The sequence below is a fragment of the Capricornis sumatraensis genome, chromosome 18, assembly GCF_032405125.1.
Source record: "Capricornis sumatraensis isolate serow.1 chromosome 18, serow.2, whole genome shotgun sequence".
Taxonomy (NCBI): Eukaryota; Metazoa; Chordata; class Mammalia; order Artiodactyla; family Bovidae; genus Capricornis; species Capricornis sumatraensis.
Window position 1 is genome coordinate 11,309,291 of NC_091086.1, and position 15,462 is coordinate 11,324,752.

The window sequence follows — 15,462 nt, forward strand, 5'->3', positions numbered from 1 at the left end:
TTCACTTCTGTCCAGCCATCTCCCCATCTGACTGTACCCTACATTGCGAGAGTCTAAGATGTTCTAGTTCACTTCTGTCCGGCCATCCCTCCCATCTGACTGTACCCTAACACTGCGACAGTCTAAAATGCTAGGTGCCTTCTGTCCGGCCATCTCCCCCATCTGACTGTACGCTAACACCGTGACAGTCTAAGATGCTAGGTTCACTTCTGTCTGGCCATCTCCCCATCTGACTGTACCCTAACACTGCGACAGTCTAAGATGCTAGGTTCACTTCTGTCCCGCCATCTCCCCATCTGACTGTACCCTAACACTGCGACAGTCTAAAATGCCCCAGTTCACTTCTGTCCGGCCATCTCCCCCATCTGACTGTACCCTAACACTGCGACAGTCTAAGATGCTCTAGTGCCTTCTGTCCGGTCATCTCCCCCATCTAACTGTGCACTAACACTGCGGCAGTCTAAGATGCTCTATTTCCTTCTGTCCGGCCATCTCCCCATCTGACTGTACCCGAACACTGCGACAGTCTAAGATGCCCTAGTTCACTTCTGTCCGGCCATCTCCCCCATCTGACTGTACCCTAACACTGCGACAGTCTAAGTTGCTCTAGTGCCTTCTGTCCGGCCATCTCCCCCATCTGACTGTACGCTAACACCGCGACAGTCTAAGATGCTAGGTTCACTTCTGTCTGGCTATCTCCCCATCTGACTGTACCCTAACACTGCGACAGTCTAAGATGCTAGGTTCACTTCTGTCCCGCCATCTCCCCATCTGACTGTACCCTAACACTGCGACAGTCTAAGATGCCCCAGTTCACTTCTGTCCGGCCATCTCCCCCATCTGACTGCACCCTAACACTGCGGCAGTCTAAGATGCTCTATTTCCTTCTGTCCGGCCATCTCCCCATCTGACTGTACCCTAACACTGCGACAGTCTAAGATGCCCTAGTTCACTTCTGTCCGGCCGTCTCCCCCATCTGACTGTACCCTAACACTGCGACAGTCTAAGTTGCTCTAGTGCCTTCTGTCCGGGCAACTCCCCCATCTGACTGTACGCTAACACCGCGACAGTCTAAGATGCTAGGTTCACTTCTGTCCGGCCATCTCCCCATCTGACTGTACCCTAACACCGCGACAGTCTAAGATGCTAGGTTCACTTCTGTCCGGCCATCTCCCCATCTGACTGTACCCTAACACTGCGACAGTCTAAGATGCTAGGTTCACTTCTGTCCGGTCATCTCCCCCATCTGACTGTACCCTAACACTGCGACAGTCTAAGATGCTCGATTTCCTTCTGTCCGGCCATCTTCCCATCTGACTGTACCCTAACACTGCGACAGTCTAAGATGCACTAGTTCACTTCTGTCCGTCCATCTCCCCCATCTGACTCTACCCTAACACTGCGACAGTCTAAGATGCTCTAGTGCCTTCTGTCCGGCCATCTCCCCCATCTAACTGTACGCTAACACCGCGACAGTCTAAGATGCTAGGTTCACTTCTGTCCGGCCATCTCCCCATCTGACTATACGCTAACACTGCGACAGTCTAAGATGGTAGGTTCACTTCTGTCCGGCCATCTCTCCATCTGACTGTACCCTAACACTGCGACAGTCTAAGATGCCCTAGTGCCTTCTGTCTGGCCATCTCCCCATCTGACTGTACCCTGAACTGCAACAGTCTAAGATGCTAGGTTCACTTCTGTCTGGCCATCTCCCCATCTGACTGTACCCTAACACTGCGACAGTCTAAGATGCCCCAGTTCACTTCTGTCCGGCCATCTCCCCCATCAGACTGTACCCTAACACTGCGACAGTCTAAGATTCTCTAGTGCCTTCTGTCCGGTCATCTCCCCCATCTGACTGTACGCTAACACTGCGACAGTCTAAGATGCTAGGTTCACTTCTGTCCTGTCATCTCCCCCATCTGACTGTACCCTAACACTGCAGCAGTCTAAGATGCCCTAGTTCACTTCTGTCCGGCCATCTCCCCCATCTGACTGTACCCTAACACTGCGACAGTCTAAGATGCTCTAGTGCCTTCTGTCCGGCCATCTCCCCATCTGACTGTACCCTAACACTGCGACAGTCTAAGATGCTCTAGTTCACTTCTGTCCGTCCATCTCCCCATCTGACTGTACCCTAACACTGCGACAGTCTAAGATGCCCTAGTGCCTTCTGTCTGGCCATCTCCCCATCTGACTGTACCCTAACACTGCGACAGTCTAAGATGCCCTAGTTCACTTCTGTCCGACCTTTTCCCCCATCTGACTGTACCCTAACACTGCGACAGTCTAAGATGCTCTAGTGCCTTCTGTCCGGCCATCCCTCCCATCTGACTGTACCCTAACACTGCGGCAGTCTAAGATGCTCTATTTCCTTCTGTCCGGTCATCTCCCCATCTGACTGTACCCTAACACTGCGACAGTCTAAGATGCCCTAGTTCACTTCTGTCCGGCCATCTCCCCCATCTGACTGTACCCTAACACTGCGACAGTCTAAGATGCTCTAGTGACTTCTGTCCGGCCATCTCCCCCATCTGACTGTACGCTAACACCGCGACAGTCTAAGATGTTAGGTTCACTTCTGTCCGGCCATCTCCCCATCTGACTGTACGCTAACACTGCGACAGTCTAAGATGTTAGGTTCACTTCTGTCCGGTCATCTCCCCCATCTGACTGTACCCTAACACTGCAGCAGTCTAAGATGCCCTAGTTCACTTCTGTCCAGCCATCTCCCCATCTGACTGTACGCTAACACTGCGACAGTCTAAGATGCCCTAGTGCCTTCTGTCTGGCCGTCTCCCCATCTGACTGTACCCTAACACTGCAACAGTCTAAGATGCTAGGTTCACTTCTGTCCGGCCATCTCCCCATCTGACTGTACCCTAACACTGCGACAGTTTAAGATGCCCTAGTTCACTTCTGTCCGGCCATCTCCCCCATCTGACTGTACCCTAACACTGCGACAGTCTAAGATGCTCTAGTGCCTTCTGTCCGGTCATCTCCCCCATCTGACTGTACGCTAACACCGCGACAGTCTAAGATGCTAGGTTCACTTCTGTCCGGCCATCTCCCCATCTGACTGTACGCTAACACTGCAACAGTCTAAGATGCTAGGTTCACTTCTGTCCGGTCATCTCCGCCATCTGACTGTACCCTAACACTGCAGCAGTCTAAGATGCCCTAATTCACTTCTGTCCAGCCATCTCCCCCATCTGACTCTACCCTAACACTGCGACAGTCTAAGATGCTCTAGTGCCTTCTGTTCGGCCATCTCCCCATCTGACTGTACCCTAACACTGGGACAGTCTAAGACGCTCTAGTGCATTCTGTCTGGCCATCTCCCCATCTGAATGTACCCTAATACTGTAACAGTCTAAGATGCTACGTTCACTTCTGTCCGGCCATCTCCCCATCTGACTGTACCCTAACATTGCGACAGTCTAAGATGTTCTAGTTCACTTCTGTCCGGCCATCCCTCCCATCTGACTGTACCCTAACACTGCGACAGTCTAAAATGCTCTAGTGCCTTCTGTCCGGCCATCTCCCCCATCTAACTGTACGCTAACACCGCGACAGTCTAAGATGCTAGGTTCACTTCTGTCTGGCCATCTCCCCATCTGACTGTACCCTAACACTGCGACAGTCTAAGATGCTAGGTTCACTTCTGTCCGGCCATCTCCCCATCTGACTGTAGCCTAACACTGCGACAGTCTAAGATGCCCCAGTTCACTTCTGTCCGGCCATCTCCCCCATCAGACTGTACCCTAACACTGCGACAGTCTAAGATTCTCTAGTGCCTTCTTTCCGGTCATCTCCCCCATCTGACTGTACGCTAACACTGCGACAGTCTAAGATGCTAGGTTCACTTCTGTCTGGTCATCTCCCCCGTCTGACTGTACCCTAACACTGCAGCAGTCTAAGATGCCCTAGTTCACTTCTGTCCGGCCATCTCCCTCATCTGACTGTACCCTAACACTGCGACAGTCTAAGATGCTCTAGTGACTTCTGTCCGGCCATCTCCCCCATCTTACTGTACGCTAACACCGCGACAGTCTAAGATGTTAGGTTCACTTCTGTCCGGCCATCTCCACATCTGACTGTACGCTAACACTGCGACAGTCTAAGATGTTAGGTTCACTTCTGTCCGGTCATCTCCCCCATCTGACTGTACCCTAACACTGCAGCAGTCTAAGATGCCCTAGTTCACTTCTGTCCAGCCATCTCCCCATCTGACTGTACGCTAACTCTGCGACAGTCTAAGATGCCCTAGTGCCTTCTGTCTGGCCGTCTCCCCATCTGACTGTACCCTAACACTGCAACAGTCTAAGATGCTAGGTTCACTTCTGTCCGGCCATCTCCCCATCTGACTGTACCCTAACACTGCGACAGTTTAAGATGCCCTAGTTCACTTCTGTCCGGCCATCTCCCCCATCTGACTGTACCCTAACACTGCGACAGTCTAAGATGCTCTAGTGCCTTCTGTCCGGTCATCTCCCCCATCTGACTGTACGCTAACACCGCGACAGTCTAAGATGCTAGGTTCACTTCTGTCCGGCCATCTCCCCATCTGACTGTACGCTAACACTGCGACAGTCTAAGATGCTAGGTTCACTTCTGTCCGGTCATCTCCCCCATCTGACTGTACCCTAACACTGCAGCAGTCTAAGATGCCCTAGTTCACTTCTGTCCGGCCATCTCCCCCATCTGACTGTACCCTAACACTGCGACAGTCTAAGATGCTCTATTTCCTTCTGTCCGGCCATCTCCCCATCTGACTGTACCCTAACACTGCGACAGTCTAAGATGCTCTAGTGCCTTCTGTCCGGCCATCTCCCCCATCTGACTCTACGCTAACATCGCGACAGTCTAAGATGCTAGGTTCACTTCTGTCCGGCCATCTCCCCATCTGACTATACGCTAACACTGCGACAGTCTAAGATGCTAGGTTCACTTCTGTCCGGCCATCTCCCCATCTGACTGTACCCTAACACTGCGACAGTCTAAGATGCTCTACTTCACTTCTGTCCGGCCATCTCTCCATCTGACTGTACCCTAACACGGCGACAGTCTAAGATGCCCTAGTGCCTTCTGTCTGGCCATCTCCCCATCTGACTGTACCCTGAACTGCAACAGTCTAAGATGCTAGGTTCACTTCTGTCTGGCCATCTCCCCATCTGACTGTACCCTAACACTGCGACAGTCTAAGATGCCCTAGTTCACTTCTGTCCGGCCATCTCCCCCATCTGACTGTACCCTAACACTGCGACAGTCTAAGATGCTCTAGTGCCTTCTGTCCGGCCATCTCCCCATCTGACTGTACCCTAACACTCCGACAGTCTAAGATGCTCTAGCTCACTTCTGTCCGGCCATCTCCCCATCTGACTGTACCCTAACACTGCGACAGTCTAAGATGCTCTAGTTCACTTCTGTCTGGCCATCTCCCCATCTGACTGTACCCTAACACTGCGACAGTCTAAGATTCTAGGTTCACTTCTGTCCGGCCATCTCCTCATCTGACTGTACCCTAACACTGCGACAGTCTAAGATGCCCTGGTTCTCTTCTGTCCGGCATTCTCCCCCATCTGACTGTACCCTAACAGTGCGACAGTCTAAGATGCTCTAGTGCCTTCTGTCCGGTCATCTCCCCCATCTGACTGTACGCTAACACTGCGACAGTCTAAGATGCTAGGTTCACTTCGGTCCGGTCATCTCCCCCATCTGACTGTACCCGAACACTGCAGCAGTCTAAGATGCCCTAGTTCACTTCTGTCCGGCCATCTCCCCCATCTGACTGTACCCTAACACTGCGACAGTCTAAGATGCTCTAGTGCCTTCTGTCCGGCCATCTCCCCATCTGACTGTACCCTAACACTGCGACAGTCTAAGATGCCCTAGTTCACTTCTGTCCGGCCATCTCCCCCATCTGACTGTACCCTAACACTGCGACAGTCTAAGATGCTCTAGTGCCTTCTGTCCGGCCATCTCCCCCATCTGACTGTACGCTAACACCGCGACAGTCTAAGATGCTAGGTTCACTCTTGTCCGGCCATCTCCACATCTGACTGTACGCTAACACTGCGACAGTCTAAGATGCTAGGTTCACTTCTGTCCGGTCATCTCCCCCATCTGACTGTACCCTAACACTGCAGCAGTCTAAGATGCCCTAGTTCACTTCTGTCCAGCCATCTCCCCATCTGAATGTACGCTAACACTGCGACAGTCTAAGATGCCCTAGTGCCTTCTGTCTGGCCGTCTCCCCATCTGACTGTACCCTAACACTGCAACAGTCTAAGATGCTAGGTTCACTTCTGTCCGGCCATCTCCCCATCTGACTGTACCCTAACACTGCAGCAGTCTAAGATGCCCTAGTTCACTTCTGTCCGACCATCCCTCCCATCTGACTGTACCCTAACACTGCGACAGTCTAAGATGCCCTAGTGCCTTCTGTCTGGCCATCTCCCCATCTGACTGTACCCTAACACTGCAACAGTCTAAGATGCTAGGTTCACTTCTGTCTGGCCATCCCCCATCTGACTGTACCCTAACACTGCGACAGTCTAAGATGCCCCAGTTCACTTCTGTCCGGCCATCTCCCCCATCTGACTGTACCCTAACACTGCGACAGTCTAAGATGCTCTAGTGCCTTCTGTCCGGCCATCTCCCCATCTGACTGTACCCTAACACTCCGACAGTCTAAGATGCTCTAGTTCACTTCTGTCCGGCGATCTCCCCATCTGACTCTACCCTAACACTGCGACAGTCTAAGATGCCCTAGTGCCTTCTGTCTGGCCATCTCCCCATCTGACTGTACCCTAACACTGCAACAGTCTAAGATGCTAGGTTCACTTCTGTCCGGCCATCTCCCCATCTGACTGTACCCTAACACTGCGACAGTCTAAGACGCCCTAGTTCACTTCTGTCCGGCCATCTCCCCCATCTGACTGTACCCTAACACTGCGACAGTCTAAGATGCTCTAGTGCCTTCTGTCCGGTCATCTCCCCCATCTGACTGTACGCTAACACCGCGACAGTCTAAGATGCTAGGTTCACTTCTGTCCGGCCATCTCCCCATCTGACTGTACCCTAACACTGCAACAGTCTAAGATGCTAGGTTCACTTCTGTCCGGTCATCTCCCCCATCTGACTGTACCCTAACACTGCAGCAGTCTAAGATGCCCTAGTTCACTTCTGTCCGGCCATCTCCCCCATCTGACTGTACCGTAACACTGCGACAGTCTAAGATGTTCTAGTGCCTTCTGTCCGGCCATCTCCCCATCTGACTGTACCCTAACACTGCGACAGTCTAAGATGCTCTAGTTCAGTTCTGTCTGGCCATCTCCCCATCTGACTGTACCCTAACACTGCGACAGTCTAAGATGCCCTAGTGCCTTCTGTCTGACCATCTCCACATCTGACTGTACGCTAACACTGCAACAGTCTAAGATGCTAGGTTCACTTCTGTCCGGCCATCTCCCCATCTGATTGTACCCTAACATTGCGACAGTCTAAGATGTTCTAGTTCACTTCTGTCCGGCCATCCCTCCCATCTGACTGTACCCTAACACTGCGACAGTCTAAGATGCTCTAGTGCGTTCTGTCCGGCCATCTCCCCCATCTGACTGTACGCTAACACCGCGACAGTCTAAGATGCTAGGTTCACTTCTGTCTGGCCATCTCCCCATCTGACTGTACCCTAACACTGCGACAGTCTAAGATGCTAGGTTCACTTCTGTCCGGCCATCTCCCCATCTGACTGTACCCTAACACTCCGACAGTCTAAGATGCCCTAGTTCACTTCTGTCCGGCCATCTCCCCCATCTGAATGTACCCTAACACTGCGACAGTCTAGGATGCTAGGTTCACTTCTGTCCGGTCATCTCCCCCAACTGACTGTACCCGAACACTGCGGCAGTCTAAGATGCTCTATTTCCTTCTGTCCGGCCATCTCCCCATCTGACTGTACCCTAACACTGCGACAGTCTAAGATGCCCTAGTTCACTTCTGTCCGGCCATCTCCCCCATCTGACTGTACCCTAACACTGCGACAGTCTAAGTTGCTCTAGTGCCTTCTGTCCGGTCATCTCCCCCATCTGACTGTACCCTAACACCGCGACAGTCTAAGATGCTAGGTTCACTTCTGTCCGGCCATCTCCCCATCTGACTGTACGCTAACACTGCAACAGTCTAAGATTCTAGGTTCACTTCTGTCCGGTCATCTCCCCCATCTGACTGTACCGTAACACTGCAGCAGTCTAAGATGCCCTAGTTCACTTCTGTCCAGCCATCTCCCCCATCTGACTGTACCCTAACAATGCGACAGTCTAAGATGCTCTAGTGCCTTCTGTCCGGCCATTTCCCCATCTGACTGTACCCTAACACTGCGACAGTCTAAGATGCTCTAGTTCACTTCTGTCCGGCCATCTCCCCATCTGACTGTACCCTAACACTGCGACAGTCTAAGATGCCCTAGTGCCTTCTGTCTGGCCATCTCCCCATCTGACTGGACCCTAACACTGCAACAGTCTAAGATGCTAGGTTCACTTCTGTCCAGCCATCTCCCCATCTGACTGTACCCTACATTGCGAGAGTCTAAGATGTTCTAGTTCACTTCTGTCCGGCCATCCCTCCCATCTGACTGTACACTAACACTGCGACAGTCTAAAATGCTAGGTGCCTTCTGTCCGGCCATCTCCCCCATCTGACTGTACGCTAACACCGCGACAGTCTAAGATGCTAGGTTCACTTCTGTCTGGCCATCTCCCCATCTGACTGTACCCTAACACTGCGACAGTCTAAGATGCTAGGTTCACTTCTGTCCCACAATCTCCCCATCTGACTGTACCCTAACACTGCGACAGTCTAAGATGCCCCAGTTCACTTCTGTCCGGCCATCTCCCCCATCTGACTGTACCCTAACACTGCGACAGTCTAAGATGCCCCAGTTCACTTCTGTCCGGCCATCTCCCCCATCTGACTGTGCACTAACACTGCGGCAGTCTAAGATGCTCTATTTCCTTCTGTCCGGCCATCTCCCCATCTGACTGTACCCTAAAACTGCGACAGTCTAAGATGCCCTAGTTGACTTCTGTCCGGCCATCTCCCCCATCTGACTGTACCCTAACACTGCGACAGTCTAAGTTGCTCTAGTGCCTTCTGTCCGGCCATCTCCCCCATCTCACTGTACGCTAACACCGCGACAGTCTAAGATGCTAGGTTCACTTCTGTCCGGCCATCTCTCCATCTGACTCTACCCTAACACTGCGACAGTCTAAGATGCTAGGTTCACTTCTGTCCGGTCATCTCCCCCATCAGACTGTTCCCTAACACTGCAGCAGTCTAAGATGCACTAGTTCACTTCTGTCCGGCCATCTCCCCCATCTGACTGTACCCTAACACTGCGACAGTCTAAGATGCTCTATTTCCTTCTGTCCGGCCATCTCCCCATCTGAATGTACCCTAACACTGCGACAGTCTAAGATGCACTAGTTCACTTCTGTCCGGCCATCCCTCCCATCTGAATGTACCCTAACACTGCGACAGTCTAAGATGCCCTAGTGCCTTCTGTCTGGCCATCTCCCCATCTGACTGTACCCTAACACTGCAACAGTCTAAGATGCTAGGTTCACTTCTGTCTGGCCATCCCCCATCTGACTGTACCCTAACACTGCGACAGTCTAAGATGCCCCAGTTCACTTCTATCCGGCCATCTCCCCCATCTGACTGTACCCTAACACTGCGACAGTCTAAGATGCTCTAGTGCCTTCTGTCCGGCCATCTCCCCATCTGACTGTACCCTAACACTCCGACAGTCTAAGATGCTCTAGTTCACTTCTGTCCGGCGATCTCCCCATCTGACTGTACCCTAACACTGCGACAGTCTAAGATGCCCTAGTGCCTTCTGTCTGGCCATCTCCCCATCTGACTGTACCCTAACAGTGCAACAGTCTAAGATGCTAGGTTCACTTCTGTCCGGCCATCTCCCCACCTGACTGCACCCTAACACTGCAGCAGTCTAAGATGCCCTAGTTCACTTCTGTCCGGCCATCTCCCCCATCTGACTGTACCCTAACACTGCGACAGTCTAAGATGCTCTAGTGCCTTCTGTCCGGCCATCCCTCCCATCTGACTGTACCCTAACACTGCGGCAGTCTAAGATGCTCTATTTCTTTCTGTCCGGCCATCTCCCCATCTGACTGTACCCTAACACTGCAACAGTCTAAGATGCCCTAGTTCACTTCTGTCCGGCCATCTCCCCCATCTGACTGTACCCTAACACTGCGACAGTCTAAGATGCTCTAGTGCCTTTTGTCCGGCCATCTCCCCCATCTTACTGTACGCTAACACCGCGACAGTCTAAGATGCTAGGTTCACTTCTGTCCGGCCATCTCCCCATCTGACTGTACGCTAACACTGCGACAGTCTAAGATGCTAGGTTCACTTCTGTCCGGTCATCTCCCCCATCTGACTGTACCCTAACACTGCAGCAGTCTAAAATGCCCTAGTTCACTTCTGTCCAGCCATCTCCCCATCTGACTGTACGCTAACACTGCGACAGTCTAAGATGCCCTAGTGCCTTCTGTCTGTCCGTCTCCCCATCTGACTGTACCCTAACACTGCAAGAGTCTAAGATGCTAGGTTCACTTCTGTCCGGCCATCTCCCCATCTGACTGTACCCTAACACTGCGACAGTCTAAGATGCCCTAGTTCACTTCTGTCCGGCCATCTCCCCCATCTGACTGTACCCTAACACTGCGACAGTCTAAGATGCTCTAGTGCCTTCTGTCCGGTCATCTCCCCCATCTGACTCTACGCTAACACCGCGACAGTCTAAGATGCTACGTTCACTTCTGTCCGGCCATCTCCCCATCTGACTGTACGCTAACACTGCAACAGTCTAAGATGCTAGGTTCACTTCTGTCCGGTCATCTCGCCCATCTGACTGTACCCTAACACTGCAGCAGTCTAAGATGCCCTAGTTCACTTCTGTCCAGCCATCTCCCCCATCTGACTGTACCCTAACACTGCGACAGTCTAAGATGCTATAGTGACTCCTGTCCGGCCATGTCCCCATCTGACTGTACCCTAACACTGCGACAGTCTAAGATACTCTAGTTCACTTCTGTCCGGCCATCTCCCCATCTGACTGTACCCTAACACTGCGACAGTCTAAGATGCCCTAGTGCCTTCTGTCTGGCCTTCTCCCCATCTCACTGTACCCTAACACTGCAACAGTCTAAGATGCTAGGTTCACTTCTGTCCGGCCATCTCCCGATCTGACTGTACCCTAACATTGCGAGAGTCTAAGATGTTCTAGTTCACTTCTGTCCGGCCATCCCTCCCATCTGACTGTACCCTAACACTGCGACAGTCTAAAATGCTCTAGTGCCTTCTGTCTGGCCATCTCCCCCATCTGACTGTACGCTAACACCGCGACAGTCTAAGATGCTAGGTTCACTTCTGTCCGGCCATCTGCCCATCTGACTGTACGCTAACACTGCAACAGTCTAAGATGCTAGGTTCACATCTGTCCGGTCATCTCTCCTATTTGACTGTACCCTAACACTGCAGCAGTCTAAGATGCCCTAGTTCACTTCTGTCCGGCCATCTCCCCCATCTGACTGTACCCTAACACTGCGACAGTTTAAGATGCTCTAGTGCCTTCTGTCCGGCCATCTCCCCATCTGACTGTACCCTAACACTGGGACAGTCTAAGATGCTCTAGTGCCTTCTGTCTGGCCATCTCCCCATCTGACTGTACCCTAACACTGCAACAGTCTAAGATGCTAGGTTCACTTCAGTCCGGCCATCTCCCCATCTGACTGTACCCTAACATTGCGACAGTCTAAGATGTTCTAGTTCACTTCTGTCCAGCCATCCCTCCCCTCTGACTGTATCCTAACACTGCGACAGTCTAAAATGCTCTAGTGCCTTCTGTCCGGCCATCTCCCCCATCTGACTGTACGCTAACACCGCGACAGTCTACGATGCTAGGTTCACTTCTGTCTGGCCATCTCCCCATCTGACTGTACCCTAAGACTGCGACAGTCTAAGATGCTAGGTTCACTTCTGTCCGGCCATCTCCCCATCTGACTGTACCCTAACACTGCGACAGTCTAAGATGCCCCAGTTCACTTCTGTCTGGACATCTCCCCCATCTGACTGTACCCTAACACTGCGACAGTCTAAGATTCTCTAGTGCCTTCTGTCCGGTCATCTCCCCCATCTGACTGTACGCTAACACTGCGACAGTCTAAGATGCTAGGTTCACTTCTGTCTGGTCATCTCCCCCATCTGACTGTACCCTCACACTGCAGCAGTCTAAGATGCCCTAGTTCACTTCTGTCCGGCCATCTCCCCCATCTGACTGTACCCTAACACTGCGACAGTCTAAGAAGCTCTAGTGCCTTCTGTCCGGCCATCTCCCCATCTGACTGTACCCTAACACTGCGACAGTCTAAGATGCCCTAGTGCTTTCTGTCTGGCCATCTCCCCATCTGACTGTACCCTAACACTGCAACAGTCTAAGATGCTAGGTTCACTTCTGTCCGGCCATCTCCCCATCTGACTGTACCCTAATACTGCAGCAGTCTAAGATGCCCTAGTTCACCTCTGTCCGGCCATCTCCCCCATCTGACTGTACCCTAACACTGCGACAGTCTAAGATGCCCTAGTTCACTTCTGTCCGGCTATCTCCCCCATCTGACTGTACCCTAACACTGCGACAGTCTAAGATGCTCTAGTGCCTTTTGTCCGGCCATCTCCCCCATCTGACTGTACGCTAACACCGCGACAGTCTAAGATGCTAGGTTCACTACTGTCCGGCCATCTCCCCATCTGACTGTACGCTAACACTGCGACAGTCTAAGATGCTAGGTTCACTTCTGTCCGGTCATCTCCCCCATCTGACTGTACCCTAACACTGCAGCAGTCTAAGATGCCCTAGTTCACCTCTGTCCGGCCATCTCCCCCATCTGACTGTACCCTAACACTGCGACAGTCTAAGATGCTCTAGTGCCTTCTGTCCGGCCATCTCCCCTTCTGACTGTACCCTAACACTGCGACAGTCTAGGATGCTCTAGTTCAATTCTGTCCGGCCATCTCCCCATCTGACTGTACCCTAACACTGCGATAGTCTAAGATGCTCTAGTGCCTTCTGTCCGGCCATCCCTCCCATCTGACTGTACCCTAACACTGCGGCAGTCTAAGATGCTCTATTTCCTTCTGTCCGGCCATCTCCCCATCTGACTGTACCCTAACACTGCGACAGTCTAAGATGCACTAGTTCACTTCTGTCCGGCATCTCCCCCATCTGGCTGTACGCTAACACTGCAACAGTCTAAGATGCCCTAGTGCCTTCTGTCTGGCCATCTCCCCATCTGACTGGACCCTAACACTGCAACAGTCTCAGATGCTAGGTTCACTTCTGTCCAGCCATCTCCCCATTTGACTGTACCCTACATTGCGAGAGTCTAAGATGTTCTAGTTCACTTCTGTCCGGCCATCCCTCCCATCTGACTGTACCCTAACACTGCGACAGTCTAAAATGCTCTAGTGCCTTCTGTCCGGCCATCTCCCCCATCTGACTGTACGCTAACACCGCGACAGTCTAAGATGCTAGGTTCACTTCTGTCCGGCCATCTCCCCATCTGACTATACGCTAACACTGCGACAGTCTAAGATGCTAGGTTCACTTCTGTCCGGCCATCTCCCCATCTGACTGTACCCTAACACTGCGACAGTCTAAGATGCTCTAGTTCACTTCTGTCCGGCCATCTCTCCATCTGACTGTACCCTAACACTGCGACAGTCTAAGATGCCCTAGTGCCTTCTGTCTGGCCATCTCCCCATCTGACTGTACCCTGAACTACAACAGTCTAAGATGCTAGGTTCACTTCTGTCTGGCCATCTCCCCATCTGACTGTACCCTAACACTGCGACAGTCTAAGATGCCCTAGTTCACTTCTGTCCGGCCATCTCCCCCATCTGACTGTACCCTAACACTGCGACAGTCTAAGATGCTCTAGTGCCTTCTGTCCGGTCATCTCCCCCATCTGACTGTACGCTAACACTGCGACAGTCTAAGATGCTAGGTTCACTTCGGTCCGGTCATCTCCCCCATCTGACTGTACCCGAACACTGCAGCAGTCTAAGATGCCCTAGTTCACTTCTGTCCGGCCATCTCCCCCATCTGACTGTACCCTAACACTGCGACAGTCTAAGATGCTCTAGTGCCTTCTGTCCGGCCATCTCCCCATCTGACTGTACCCTAACACTGCGACAGTCTAAGATGCCCTAGTTCACTTCTGTCCGGCCATCTCCCCCATCTGACTGTACCCTAACACTGCGACAGTCTAAGATGCTCTAGTGCCTTCTGTCCGGCCATCTCCCCCATCTGACTGTACGCTAACACCGCGACAGTCTAAGATGCTAGGTTCACTCTTGTCCGGCCATCTCCCCATCTGACTGTACGCTAACACTGCGACAGTCTAAGATGCTAGGTTCACTTCTGTCCGGTCATCTCCCCCATCTGACTGTACCCTAACACTGCAGCAGTCTAAGATGCCCTAGTTCACTTCTGTCCAGCCATCTCCCCATCTGACTGTACGCTAACACTGCGACAGTCTAAGATGCCCTAGTGCCTTCTGTCTGGCCGTCTCCCCATCTGACTGTACCCTAACACTGCAACAGTCTAAGATGCTAGGTTCACTTCTGTACGGCCATCTCCCCATCTGACTGTACCCTAACACTGCAGCAGTCTAAGATGCCCTAGTTCACTTCTGTCCGACCATCCCTCCCATCTGACTGTACCCTAACACTGCGACAGTCTAAGTTGCCCTAGTGCCTTCTGTCTGGCCATCTCCCCATCTGACTGTACCCTAACACTGCAACAGTCTAAGATGCTAAGTTCACTTCTGTCTGGCCATCCCCCATCTGACTGTACCCTAACACTGCGACAGTCTAAGATGCCCCAGTTCACTTCTGTCCGGCCATCTCCCCCATCTGACTGTACCCTAACACTGCGACAGTCTAAGATGCTCTAGTGCCTTCTGTCCGGCCATCTCCCCATCTGACTGTACCCTAACACTCCGACAGTCTAAGATGCTCTAGTTCACTTCTGTCCGGCGATCTCCCCATCTGACTCTACCCTAACACTGCGACAGTCTAAGATGCCCTAGTGCCTTCTGTCTGGCCATCTCCCCATCTGACTGTACCCTAACACTGCAACAGTCTAAGATGCTAGGTTCACTTCTGTCCGGCCATCTCCCCATCTGACTGTACCCTAACACTGCGACAGTCTAAGACGCCCTAGTTCACTTCTGTCCGGCCATCTCCCCCATCTGACTGTACCCTAACACTGCGATAGTCTAAGATGCTCTAGTGCCTTCTGTCCGGTCATCTCCCCCATCTGACTGTACGCTAACACCGCGACAGTCTAAGATGCTAGGTTCACTTCTGTCCGGC